Below are 14,970 nucleotides of genomic sequence, written 5' to 3'. Positions count from 1 at the left end.
GATTATTTACAGCTGAAGGAGAAGGAGGGATGCTCAGCTCTCAACCACTTGTTCTCTGCAAGGGTCATTGTCTAATTTCTTCCGGGCATCATGCTCATGTTTTGGGCCCAGGACTTTGGGGCATATTATCAAGGGGGGCGATAGGGAATTATCGCCGCTTTAGCGTCCGTTTTCGGACGCTAAGCGGCGATAATTCTATTGCCCTATTAGCAAGCTGTCGCTAACAGCAGTTAGCGACAGCTTGTAGGTGATTGCGAGCGGTTTGGGGCCCTCTTTGCATGTCAAGGATATTTATCGCTAATGACATGCAAAGTGGGCGTACCCAACCTGTTAGCGACTGAAAGCAGTCGCTAACATTGCTATCGCCTATTACCAACACAGGCGTAGCGATGGAAATATTCGCGCTAAGAGCGAATATCTCCAAAAAATAACACCTGCTCAGACCAGGTCTTATATCAAAACAACAGTGGTCCTAGACCTATTAATTACACAAGTTGACTTAAATCAATAATTTCAACAAATTTAAATAGAGCAACCACAGTCCATCTGCTCTATCGTACTGGAGAAAACTTTTTGTACCACACAAAAAACCTAAACCACCAACAAAAGATTACTTTTGATTTATTAACTCATTCATCATGTATCCAAATATTTTTTGGTTTTTTAGTTCATATTATACACAGTTACTTAATTTCAAAAATTAATAAAAACATAGAGGTTGCCCGAGAAAAAAGATAGTGCAAAAGAAGTGCTCAGAAGTGTGAACGCAAGTGAACGGAAAGGAAACAAAATTAGAAAGTGTAGAAACAACTATTCACATTATTTACAAAACAATAACAAACTTTCAGCTCAATCATATTTGAACCCTGGCCAACTGATTTGTAGTCTCTTTAAAGGATTTTTCCAATTAGACGTGTGTCTGAAAATTATTTGGCACTATATACAATTCTTGGGTTGGTCCAAGGGTAATGAGTGGTAGTGTCGACGTTTCGACTCGTCTTATGCCCAACCGGTGATTTGAACCTTGGGATTGCGAGTCTTCATCAGGACTGGAGAATGTACGTGGGCAACCAAGGGATAATAATAACCCTAAGAAAGATAAAATCAAGGATTACTAACTTTGGTGGATAGGTTTTAAAACTTATCATGGCCGTAGCCAGAGTGAGGTATACTCTTACCCTTCAATAGGATGAAAAACAAAGGGACGTGGTCCTGAATTCCAACTTCCTATTAATACTTCTTATTATGTGGATTCCATTGTTACCACATCTCGTTGAGGTTTCCAAATGTCATACAGGCACCATGGTAAAAGATTTACCTGCAATTAATTATACCTGTGTAAGTGTACTGGATTACCATAAGATTCACCAGTAGAAAGGATTTTTAATTCCAAGAACAATTTACCTTGGAAAATTGGGTGATTCGCAATTTCTCGAAAGCTCCAGTCTTTAAGTCAGGTAGCTTAAAAGGGGGGAGACAAAGAATGGTCTCAATAATCATATCCAGCATTGGAACACAGCATCATTTGTCAAAAAGTCGTAATTTGACAAAAAATCGGGTGTCAAACCCATGTTACCTTATCAGATCATAGGCGTGCCTATTCCTCGGTTCGTGATTCTACAATGGAGGAAGGGAGAGGCACTTTCTCGAAAGCTCCAGTCTTTAAGTCAGGTAGCTTAAAAAGGGAGACAAGGGATGGTCTCAATAGTCATATCCAGCATTGGAACACAACATCATTTGTCAAAAAGTCCTAATTTGACAAACAAATAATCGGGTGTCAAACCCATGTTACCTTATCAGCTCATAGGCGTACCTCTTCCTCAGTTCGTGATTCTACAATGGAGGAAGGGAGAGGCACAGAATTAGATATCTCCCTCAACATAGTGGACAGCCTGGGAATTGGGGGGCTAAAACGGACGTAGTCACAACGACAACGTCTTACCTGTCTATCTGTGAATACAACCGGTCAACCTCGCCTGCTCCGTGGACGCCGTTACTGTCCCGGCGCATGCGTTTGTGATTAAGCCTCGCGTCTCTGCCAGTGCTCGACATAGAGAGCGGACTAAATGTTTACAAAACGTATTTGCGGAAAAACACGCTTAGCCTACTGGTAATGGCCGTCCAACCAGTATAAAAATTAATTATGCGCATAGAACAAGTCTTTGCCAAAATTATCACACCCATAAATTGATTCTTACAAAATTTTTTAAAAACGACATATTTGGGTTATTAATGCATCCTATTTGAGAGATAATCAGACTCTATTTCAATTGATTACCGGTTTTGTGGAATATTGTCCTAGAACGTCATGCTGTATAGATCAGTTTTCATTAAAGAGACAAACAAGGGACAATTCCCACATCATAGACAGTGCACTGAGTCCAGTACCAGCAAACAGGATAACCATGCATGAAGTCAATTGATAAAAACGTCTGGTGACACTCAGTATAGCTGGATTATCATAGTTATGCATACCATGAAACACACTTTTAAATGGTTAACAGCATGACTAGATCCAGTCCGGCATGTTTCTCAAGGAGCAAGTACATAAATGCATATAACTCAGTAAAAAATCGTCTGATGACACACAGTTTAGCACAATTATCATAGTTATGCATATAATAAACCACACTTTGAATGATTTGACAACATGGCTAAATCCATATACAGTCCGGCATATATCTTAAGGAACAAGTGCATAGGTGCATATAGTGTACCTTGAGGAATGATGTATACATAGACATGCTCCTAAACACATAGTTCTCATATCTCAAGTAGGGATACTTGTCTATTCATTTCCTCAAGTTCGTTAAGCCCCTTGTTGACAGTATTAAGTGAGTATATCCTCAGACGATTTTTTACTGAGTTATATGCATTTATGTACTTGCTCCTTGAGAAACATGCCGGACTGGATCTAGTCATGCTGTTAACCATTTAAAAGTGTGTTTCATGGTATGCATAACTATGATAATCCAGCTATACTGAGTGTCACCAGACGTTTTTATCAATTGACTTCATGCATGGTTATCCTGTTTGCTGGTACTGGACTCAGTGCACTGTCTATGATGTGGGAATTGTCCCTTGTTTGTCTCTTTAATGAAAACTGATCTATACAGCATGACGTTCTAGGACAATATTCCACAAAACCGGTAATCAATTGAAATAGAGTCTGATTATCTCTCAAATAGGATGCATTAATAACCCAAATATGTCGTTTTTAAAAATTTTTGTAAGAATCAATTTATGGGTGTGATAATTTTGGCAAAGACTTGTTCTATGCGCATAATTAATTTTTATACTGGTTGGACGGCCATTACCAGTAGGCTAAGCGTGTTTTTCCGCAAATACGTTTTGTAAACATTTAGTCCGCTCTCTATGTCGAGCACTGGCAGAGACGCGAGGCTTAATCACAAACGCATGCGCCGGGACAGTAACGGCGTCCACGGAGCAGGCGAGGTTGACCGGTTGTATTCACAGATAGACAGGTAAGACGTTGTCGTTGTGACTACGTCCGTTTTAGCCCCCCAATTCCCAGGCTGTCCACTATGTTGAGGGAGATATCTAATTCTGTGCCTCTCCCTTCCTCCATTGTAGAATCACGAACTGAGGAAGAGGTACGCCTATGAGCTGATAAGGTAACATGGGTTTGACACCCGATTATTTGTTTGTCAAATTAGGACTTTTTGACAAATGATGTTGTGTTCCAATGCTGGATATGACTATTGAGACCATCCCTTGTCTCCCTTTTTAAGCTACCTGACTTAAAGACTGGAGCTTTCGAGAAAGTGCCTCTCCCTTCCTCCATTGTAGAATCACGAACCGAGGAATAGGCACGCCTATGATCTGATAAGGTAACATGGGTTTGACACCCGATTTTTTGTCAAATTACGACTTTTTGACAAATGATGCTGTGTTCCAATGCTGGATATGATTATTGAGACCATTCTTTGTCTCCCCCCTTTTAAGCTACCTGACTTAAAGACTGGAGCTTTCGAGAAATTGCGAATCACCCAATTTTCCAAGGTAAATTGTTCTTGGAATTAAAAATCCTTTCTACTGGTGAATCTTATGGTAATCCAGTACACTTACACAGGTATAATTAATTGCAGGTAAATCTTTTACCATGGTGCCTGTATGACATTTGGAAACCTCAACGAGATGTGGTAACAATGGAATCCACATAATAAGAAGTATTAATAGGAAGTTGGAATTCAGGACCACGTCCCTTTGTTTTTCATCCTATTGAAGGGTAAGAGTATACCTCACTCTGGCTACGGCCATGATAAGTTTTAAAACCTATCCACCAAAGTTAGTAATCCTTGATTTTATCTTTCTTAGGGTTATTATTATCCCTTGGTTGCCCACGTACATTCTCCAGTCCTGATGAAGACTCGCAATCCCAAGGTTCAAATCACCGGTTGGGCATAAGACGAGTCGAAACGTCGACACTACCACTCATTACCCTTGGACCAACCCAAGAATTGTATATAGTGCCAAATAATTTTCAGACACACGTCTAATTGGAAAAATCCTTTAAAGAGACTACAAATCAGTTGGCCAGGGTTCAAATATGATTGAGCTGAAAGTTTGTTATTGTTTTGTAAATAATGTGAATAGTTGTTTCTACACTTTCTAATTTTGTTTCCTTTCCGTTCACTTGCGTTCACACTTCTGAGCACTTCTTTTGCACTATCTTTTTTCTCGGGCAACCTCTATGTTTTTATTAATTTTTGAAATTAAGTAACTGTGTATAATATGAACTAAAAAACCAAAAAATATTTGGATACATGATGAATGAGTTAATAAATCAAAAGTAATCTTTTGTTGGTGGTTTAGGTTTTTTGTGTGGTACAAAAAGTTTTCTCCAGTACGATAGAGCAGATGGACTGTGGTTGCTCTATTTAAATTTGTTGAAATTATTGATTTAAGTCAACTTGTGTAATTAATAGGTCTAGGACCACTGTTGTTTTGATATCGTTAAATGCCCAGGTCCATACCTTATGGGTTACCCCATTTTCTTAATGGCAGACCAGGTCTTAGCCATTATATCCATTGGAAGGTGGATATAATGGCTAAGACCCTGTTAGCGAAAATGCGTGAATATCGCTGTATAAACAGTACATTCTGATTTCTTGCAGCTTTGTAACCTGTTTGAGGAGTCCAAGCAGCACGTCTTTACCACGCGATGAGTTATGGATGCATAGATCTTCTTTGCACCAATCAGTGCAGGCAATGCAGTGCAGGGATTTGACTCCCGGCGCAACATCAAACCTGCACAGACAGTCACTTTTCCTGGTGTAAAGGATATTGACAAGAGTTATTAACAGCACAGGCAGCATCAAGAAGTGAAAGTGACTGTAACACAACGAACATCTAGAGCTCAGGTGTCAGCGGTGCAAGCTTCTCTTGCAGCACAGATCTAGGGCAACACGCAAAGGAGCTCTACATGTTCACACCCGCCTAGACACACACACACACACACATATACAGTGCTTGAAATGGAAAAATAGAAGTGCATGTACTCTGAACCAGAGTACCTGCTTGTTTACGAGAAGTAGTTAAATATCGAATGGGGTGGACCCAGTATCCCTATGACCCTGGGCAGTTAATCAGTATTATCAACAATTGGTTCATTCGGGTGCACAATATTTCTTTTACTGTCTCATGATTTATGTAGAAATTCGAACAGACAATCAGAATCCAAAAACCATCTCAGTATTTATGTGCTATTTTATAAATTGTAGTTATTCATAAATACTGATACCATATACAAATTGCAAAATAGGCTGTACAAAAGGTGAAAAGTGCAAATGGTGACTTATAGTGCTCAGTGCTTACGGCGCAAAGGTGACCAAAAAGCTGTACAATTATTATATACACAGGGGAGATACAAAAAAATGATTTAACGTGGCATATGCATATTATAAATTATACGACTGTACACTGCGTTTGTCAGTACTAAGTACAGGATATCAAAGCAAATAATCCACCTAATCGTCGACGTTTCGACCCTCAACAAGCGTACATGGGGAGTCAACAACGGGTCTTCATCAGGACTATGGGGGACAGCGAACAGCCTAGGAGGATTAGAAGAGATGGTTTGTTTAAAAAAGGATTCAGAAAGTAAAAGAAATATTGTGCACCCGAATGAACCAATTGTTGATAATACTGATTAACTGCCCAGGTTCATAGGGATACTGGGTCCACCCCATTCGATATTTAACTAATTTGAGTGCGGGCGAATGCCCGTGAGGGTTTACTCTCATTAAGTGTATTTGTGTTCTGGATAAAGTGTTTGTAAGTTTGTCATTTTGTTTGATGATGTCAGAAAAAGAAACATTGGCCTATAGCGAAGAATATATAGCCAAGTTGATCGAAGAACAGGGGGCATCTAGTTTCCTTTTGGGGACAGATAGGCCACCTGCAGATGCTGCCCTTGGTGAAAAATTGGCAAAATTAGAAAGATTAGAAAAAAAGTTAATAAGATCACGATTACATGGACACGTGTTGACTAAATATTTGGAATCAAATATCATTCCTAAAGGGCTACAGGTACGTAACGAACCGGCCATCTTTATAGATGTGCCTAAGTTTAGAGAAGGGTTCAGTTACGTGGCAAATAATTGCTCCAGGCACTGGATGGTGCTTGGGGTTGAGACGACGATAGATTACGTGAGGAAACTGATACAAGAAATAGAAGAACTAAAAAAAGAGATTCTAGGTGATTCTGCACTAACCAATGCAAAGGAAGTGTTGGAAAGGGCAGAAAAAGCACTAACAGAATTCAATACCATCACATTGAATAGGAAATTGGATAAACTAAGTAAGGACGTGCGTAACTACGACAAGAAAGTTACGTACCCTTACCTTAGTGACAATTATTACCAACAGGATAGTCAGGGTACTTTTTCAAACAGGGGAAGACAAGGCCCTAGAAGATACCAGACTTTTTCCAATTCTTCAGTTAGTAGTAACTCAGACTCTGAAGCAGACAGACCCTCCACCAGTAATCAATCCAATCAGGGCCCTTTTTAGGGGACGGTTACACACGAGGCAACAGGGGAGGTGGTGGCCCACAAAATTGGGAGCGACCCAGGAGATGGGGCAGGGGACGGAACCAGGGTATGTCCCGTGTGAGATTTTACCAACCGGAAACGCATGGGGAGATATCCACGAGAAAACAGATATACAGATGGTAGAACTGAGATCGTATACCATGACTAACAATGAGGAACATAATAACAGTCATAGAGCAGAAGGGACAGAGATTCTAACAACCACATCTGCAGAAATTGAAATTGTTAATCACACTGTACGCACTGAACCAGCTCCGATGAGTACCCAGCACACAAATACGAGTGTAATAGAGCAGGTGGAACGGATAATACTGAAGATATGGCACCTTTAGATGCTATCATAAACCTATCCAATCACGTGATGACCAGTTCTGAGCGTAGTATCCTGGCAAAAGGACTTACGTTTGTACCAACGATGATGCCTGACCCTTTCAAGATGCAATTAGAACTTCAAAGGTTCTTCCGTAAGATCAGGTTGAAATATTTTTTTACAAAAAATACTTTTAGCCCGAGCAGTGTGGCCACACCATTCAAGCCTCCCTCAGAGTTTACACCTGCGACATTTATGATGAGCGAAAGAATTTATGCTTTTGAAAAAATTGTAATGGAGGAAGTGTCAAATGTGTTGAAAGTCAAAAAATATATTCCCTACAATATCAGCAAAGATGAGCGCCTTGCCCTCGGTGATCTGAGGCGAAATAAATCCATTGTCATAAAGGCGGCAGATAAGGGCGGAGCAGTAGTAGTGCAGAACAGACAAGACTATTCAAACGAGATCAAACAACAATTAGGAATAACAGAAAGCTACCGGCGGATCCCCAAGGACCCGATTAATGACATAAGGATCCAAATAAAGAACATCACAGAGCATGCTATAAATGAAGGATTTCTAAGTAAGAAAGAATCGGATTTCCTGCACCAAAAAGAACCCAGAACACCGACAATTTATACATTGCCAAAAGTACATAAACGACTGGAAAACGGGACGACCTATTGTTTCAGGATGTGGTTCGATATTGGAGCCTCTCAACCAATTTATTGATTATTTCCTACAGCCGTTTGTTGCACTGACTAAATCCTATGTGCGGGATACTATGCATATCATTGAACTACTCGAGGAATTCCCATTCGATCAGGAGAAGAACATAATGGTGACTTTGGATGTATCCTCGCTATACACCTCGATCCCTCAAGATAAAGCGATCCAGACAATGAAGGAGGTTTTGGACCAAAGAACAAGACCACATTGGATACCCACATCTTTTTTGATTGGCTTGCTAGAAATAGCTATGAAAAAGAACTATTTTATCTTTGAAAATCAATTCTATTTCCAATGCAAGGGAGTGGCGATGGGGGCTACCTATGCCGCAAGCCTGGCAAATATCTTTATGGATCAGTATGAAGAGGAACATTTGTACGCAGACTCGAATCCATACCTCAATAACATCGAGGTATGGAAAAGATACATTGACGATGTCATTATGATCTGGAATGGTGATCAAGAGTCACTTGTCAACTTCTTCACATGGCTAAACCAGAGGAGTGAGGATATACAGTTTACAACTTCTAGCAGCACGGTTTCAATAAACTTCCTGGACTTAACCTTCAAAACAGAAGAGGGGAGGCTATACTGTGACTTATATCGCAAGCCATCAGAACGGAACACCTTGCTGATGTACAAGTCCCATCATCCACGCAACTTGAGGGACAACCTCCCACTGGGCCAGTTTCTCCGAATAAGGAGAAACTGTAGTCAAAGAAAAGACTTCTTCCGCGAAGCGGATGAATTAACAACTCGCTTAAAGGAAAGATGATATCCTGGTAACCTACTAAAGCGTGCGAAGAAAAGGGCATGGTACAATCCTAGGGCCAATTTACTCGAGGTAAAGGAGAAAAAAGAAAACTTGAACAACATAGTGTGTGTTACTACCTACAACACCAAAAGTAATGAGGTGAAGAAGATTGTATCGAAATATTGGAATTTGGTGGCAGGGGAACTGAAAACTACAGAAAAGCCAATCTTTGCATTCAAGCGAGGCAGGAATGTGAGGGACGAAGTGGTACAAGCCTATTTGGAACCAGAAAAACAACCAGATCTTCGAAGCATGCTGAATCTGCCACCCATCATTGGTCACTATAAATGTGGCTCATGCAAGGCCTGTGACTTCTGCCGAGAAGGTGACACGTTCGTACATTTAGACAAAACATACAAACTCCGTGACTTCAGTAATTGCAATAGTACCAACCTGATTTATGCAATAATGTGCCCATGCGACAGAGTATATGTGGGTCAAACCACACAGAAAATAAAAACACGCATTCTACAACATATGAGCAGGGTCAAATGTAAGACACAAGGGGCACCACTTGTCGAACATTTCGTCCTTCATAACCATACCCCACAGGATATAAAGTGGTGGGTGTTAGAAAAAGTACATACCAATCCAAGAGGTGGGTCCATCATACACTCTTTGAAATTTAAGGAGTGTCGCTGGATACACTTGCTTGACTCAGTGAGGAATGGATTGAATGAGATTGAGGAGACTAATAGGCAAATGGGACAATTATAAGACTTCAACAGGTTGCCCTATACCTAGGTCTATTATGTGATCTGACTCTTTATTGACACTGTGTAGTGACAGAGGTGTACAATTTTTCATGCGCCCTTGGGAATTGCCTTATCATATGATGCCATTGATATTGTGTCACCTGTTGCAATGTGATATGCTCAGTTTTACCTTTGAAAATGTCGAATACTGTACATTGATTTTTTAATTGTTTAATATGTACAATCAAATGGGATGGATATATCGAATGTCCTGATGGTTGTTAGTCGGAAAGATTGTGGAATGTCTGTTAATACTGCGCATAGTACGCCCCCCTTTTGATCTTGCGTTCTCGGGTATGCGCCACGAATTGTCTTTAGTCCGTGTCACGGCTTATACGTATCCATATGTTGGTACTGTATGACGCCCAAAAGCGTCCTTGGGTATGAGCTACCTTTTGCCATCAGTCAGTGTCACGTCTTATGCGTACCCATTTGCTGGTATTACATGACGCTTAGTAGCCTTCTAGTACCATAGCAAATAAGCAGTAGGCTTGCTTACGTGCGGCCTACGTGTTTCGGCGCATGCGCAATGACGCTTACAAGCTTTCTAGCACCATAGCAATGATTCTGTAGGCTTGGTTACGTGCGGCCGACGTGTTTCGGCGCATGCGCAATCACGCCAATCACGCCTATTCAAGCTGACGTACAATATCGGTGCCAGAGCACCGTCTGCCTAATTGATCTTAGAGCCGCGCCGCCTAGGAAGTTTGCTCTCCTCGGCGCCAGCATCCTTCTCGAAAATCAAACTTTTATGAGAAGGTAAGACGCGTTCACCACCTGTGGGCCGAAATAGGATGTATCTTAGAATCACTCGCTACCGTCTTACTCACAACCGTTTCCTTCCATTACAGTGGAAATTGTATAGACTTGATTGCAACCACTGTCCCGAACCGTTCCCCGAATTCCTACTGGGTAGAATAACAACGTCTACACCCAGGTGAGCCACATTAGGTGATTCTTTGATGAACTCCCTTCATGTTTCAATAAATTGTAACGGTGGACACATTATTAAATATATGCCCTCTTCTTTTTAGTTTGACATTGGTGAGCCGATAATTAGAACAACAGTCGGGGCGCCATCACAGTGGAAATTGCACAGATGTGATTGCGTGTTTGGTAACTACTATCCCGAACCGTCCCCCAATCCCTACTGGATAGAATAACTACTTCCTCATCCAGGTGAGCCACATTAGGTAAACTCCCTACATCTTTCAATAACTTATAACGGTGGACATATTATTAAATATATGCCCCCCTCTTTCCAGTTTGGCTTTCATCATAGGTGAGCCGACAATTAGAACAACAGTCGTGGCGCAAATAAATGGCCACGCCGACAGGTAAGAAATGAAGAAGTATTTTCCGGTTGAATAGGAGAATTGAATAATAAGATGACAGCACTAATTAGGGCTATTCTTTCCATTAGAACAGATAAAGGCAGTTCTACTCGCACCTTAAACTCGCACCTTAACCCGGCAGGGTTTGAATGAAGGTGAGTGTTATCATGGGCATTGGCATGTGAGGTCCTTTGTCCCAGTCAGAATCCTTTTTTAAACAAACCATCTCTTCTAATCCTCCTAGGCTGTTCGCTGTCCCCCATAGTCCTGATGAAGACCCGTTGTTGACTCCCCATGTACGCTTGTTGAGGGTCGAAACGTCGATGATTAAGTGGATTATTTGCTTTGATATCCTGTACTTAGTAGTGACAAACGCAGTGTACAGTCGTATAATTTATAATATGCATATGCCACGTTAAATAATTTTTTTGTATCTCCCCTGTGTATATAATAATTGTACAGCTTTTTGGTCACCTTTGCGCCGTAAGCACTGAGCACTATAAGTCACCATTTGCACTTTTCACCTTTTGTACAGCCTATTTTGCAATTTGTATATGGTATCAGTATTTATGAATAACTACAATTTATAAAATAGCACATAAATACTGAGATGGTTTTTGGATTCTGATTGTCTGTTCGAATTTCTACATAAATCATGAGAAAGTAAAAGAAATATTGTGCACCCGAATGAACCAATTGTTGATAATACTGTTTACGAGAAGTGCCAGTACTCTCCAATTAAAAGTATAGCATTTCTCTTGAGAAGTGCCACTACTCTCCAATTAATTTCTCTTTAGAAGTGCCAGTACACTCCCTCTCAAAATAAAAAAGTGCTGGTACTCTGTACCGGACAGTACCAGCCCATTTAAAGCACTACACATACACACATACGGAAGCACAATCCCACACAAGCAACCTCGTGAGGGCTAGCATCAGGTGCAGCAGCAGTGCCAACTTCTTTCACTAGCACAGAACAGTCATGGCCAAGGCAGTGCAAGCCTCCCTTACACACACAGAACGGGTACAGGGTAGACATTGAAGTACAACCTTACCCTGTCCTTGAGCATCTTAGAAGTCCACAAAGTAGGTAAAAGATTGAATGAATGAATGAATGGATGATTAACGGGTTGTGAATGAACTGGGTAAAGGAGGTGAACTGGATTGTTAGGAAATGGTGAAAAAATGGTGACAACATGGTGAGTGCATGATGATGTGGTGGTGAATGGTGATTGGGTGGTTGAAGAATGCTTAGGGGGTGGTGGACGGAAGGGGAGTGAATTAGAAGAGGTAGTGAATGGATAAGTGGGTGCAAAGTTTGAATTGTGTCCGCATGTTGTACACAGCGCTTTGAAGGGTCCGGCTCGAGGCTCGTTGTGTGAATCTCTAACTTTTGTCATCATCGAGAGATAAAATCACAAGGGACGACGGCTTCGTGGCGCTGCCTGGGGGGACACAGATTGGTCGCCTCCGGAGCAGCTAGAGAGCTCATTTTCGTATTCTGTTTTCTATCGAGTTTGACATTTCTGAAAGGGAATCTGTTTTCCTGTAAGCAAATGTCATCTTTTCCCAAGAGTCTTCTGTAAAAAAAATAGGTTAATTCAGAATGGCAGAAGAAATGGAACCTCTGCCTAAACAACCCCCCCCCTCCTCCCCCAATACACACACTAGGGTATGTGAGTGCATGACATTCTTTTATTCTTTTTCTTTTTTGACCTGTCACAATATTACTTTACAAAGAACCTTTATTACCTCCCCCACTCCCCTGAGCTTGGCCTAAAGCTGAATAAAATATCACTCACTGCTCACATTTCACTGGAAGAGGACATATATATGAAACCTACCAATTCAGTCCTAACCAAGTGTCATTGTCATGTTGCCTTCTCTGATAGTCCTTGTGGAACAGTAGAGGGAAAATTCGCACAAGCTCCATTTGTTAAATATTGCAGGGATTTGTTAGCATGAGCTGAAAGCCATTTTGTATTTCTGGTAGCCATCTTGTTTGCCAAGTGCTGCCACGTGGTCGCCATGTGCTCTGTCCTCCCTCAGTGCTGACTGCTCTTGTAATCTGCCTAGAAACTAACTATATTTAGCATCTTCCACCTTCGCACATGCTCAGTTGAGCTTGCAGCTCTCCTTGCAACTGTTCCTAGTCTGTAAATGTCAGGATGTGTTCACCAGAATTAGCAACTGTTAGCTCCTCCCACTTTGTTGAGCAAGCAGATCTTGCATGTCCATTTTAGTCATTTTGCATGCTTACATGTGCCAGGACTGCCCCTTGGTCTTATCTTGTGCTGACTATGTAACCCTAAGCATATATAAGGCCCCAGTTTGCTGTACTCCTCAGACTGCCTCATTCAGTTGCTAAGGCTTCTGTGTGACGTAGCCTCCCTCATTTGAGGTTTATAAAGATGTTACTTTTATATTTCAGCTTCTGTGCCAATTTCTTCTTTGTTGATTTAAAAGGACCAAGTATCAGTGGGACCCCTGAGAAGGTTTCTATTTTCTACACATTGGCTACAAAAATCAGGAGCCGGAAGTTTTTTTTCTGCAACACTGGATCCCTAAGGAGTGACTACCTTAGGCCCTGCTGGTACTGACAGAGCTCTCTCATGAGGGAGTGCCCCTGGGTTGGAAACATCTTTAGTGGGATGTTTCCCATTGCCTTCAGGAGAGAGGTTGCCCCAGCAGAGCTCCAGGTTGTCATCCTTCAAAAGACCCTCATTTTCTAAGGTTTGGTATTTTGGGATTGTTCCTACAAATGCTCTTCCCAGCAACTTTAGTGTGTTCAAGGCGGCCTCTGCAGTCGCAGTGGTGTCCATGTCTCAGCAGCATAATTGAGTGTGATCTTGTAGCCTTTGTTGCTCTCCAGACCATTCAAAGTATCTAGGATTTTGTGCCCGCCCTAAATTCTTAATCTTCGATTACATTTCGTGATCGGTCACTGGCTACATATGCATAGAACATGTTTGTCTTTCTCTGTCTTTCACTATTATGTCTGATTTTCTGTCACTTTGTTGATTATGCCACATGACCACAAGCTCACCATCTTCTAAAGTTCTCTCTGATTGGGGTTTTTTGCTTCCCAAAGAGAAGGCTTGTAGCATGCTCTCACGGTTCACACAGTTTTAGTCTAAGGCGGTCATCCTTAGTTCAGCACCTTTGCTTTTGGAGTTACAGACCAAGCCACCAGTTATTACTTTCTTCTCTATACATTGTGTAAACGGTTTGGTGAATTGTGAATCATCATATGCTATTGCTGCCATGATTCATCTTAAATCAACCAGTGTTTTTTTTAAAGTGCGCTACTCACCCGCGGGTGTCTCACGGCCCTGGGCAGGGGGAGTTACAGCTCCGGCTCAGTTGAAAAACGAGGTCTTGAGATTCTTCCTGAAAGTGTGCAGAGTAGGGGAGCATGTGATGTTGATTGGGAGCTTGTTCCAGGCTTTGGCTGCGATGTAGGAGCAGGCTCTTCCACTTGTCTGGATCTGCAGATACGTAGGGTGTTGGCTAGTGCGAGGCTTGTGGAGCAGATGGTCTGTCGTAGCTCACCTGCTATGGCGGTGGCGGCTCCGGGGAAGATGTGCGGTGGGCAGGTGTCCATGGGGGCTCCTGAGTGGGTACTCCTCATGGTCGTGGTGGTTTCTTCGGTGGTGACCGGGGTTCAGGTGGGGATGGTGGGCTGGCTGTCGATGGAGTAAACGATGGTTTCTGGAGTCTCTTCACTGAAGTTGTCATAGAGGGCATTGATTTTCAGGTGGAAGTAGGAGCCGAGCTTGTTGCAGAGGTCCTGGGAGGGAGTGACGTCTGTGGCTTCGCTCTGGGGTTTGGTGAGTTGCTGGATGACGTTGAAGAGTTCTTTTGAGTTGCTGGAGTTGGTGAGGTTTTTGTTCCGGATGAAGGTCTTCTTGGTGGATCTTATGAGTAGGTGGTTTTCTGTCATGGCGTTCTTGTA

Source organism: Lissotriton helveticus, chromosome 7 (assembly GCF_964261635.1).
Source record: "Lissotriton helveticus chromosome 7, aLisHel1.1, whole genome shotgun sequence".
NCBI classification, from domain to species: Eukaryota; Metazoa; Chordata; class Amphibia; order Caudata; family Salamandridae; genus Lissotriton; species Lissotriton helveticus.
Note: the sequence above shows the minus strand (reverse complement) of the source record.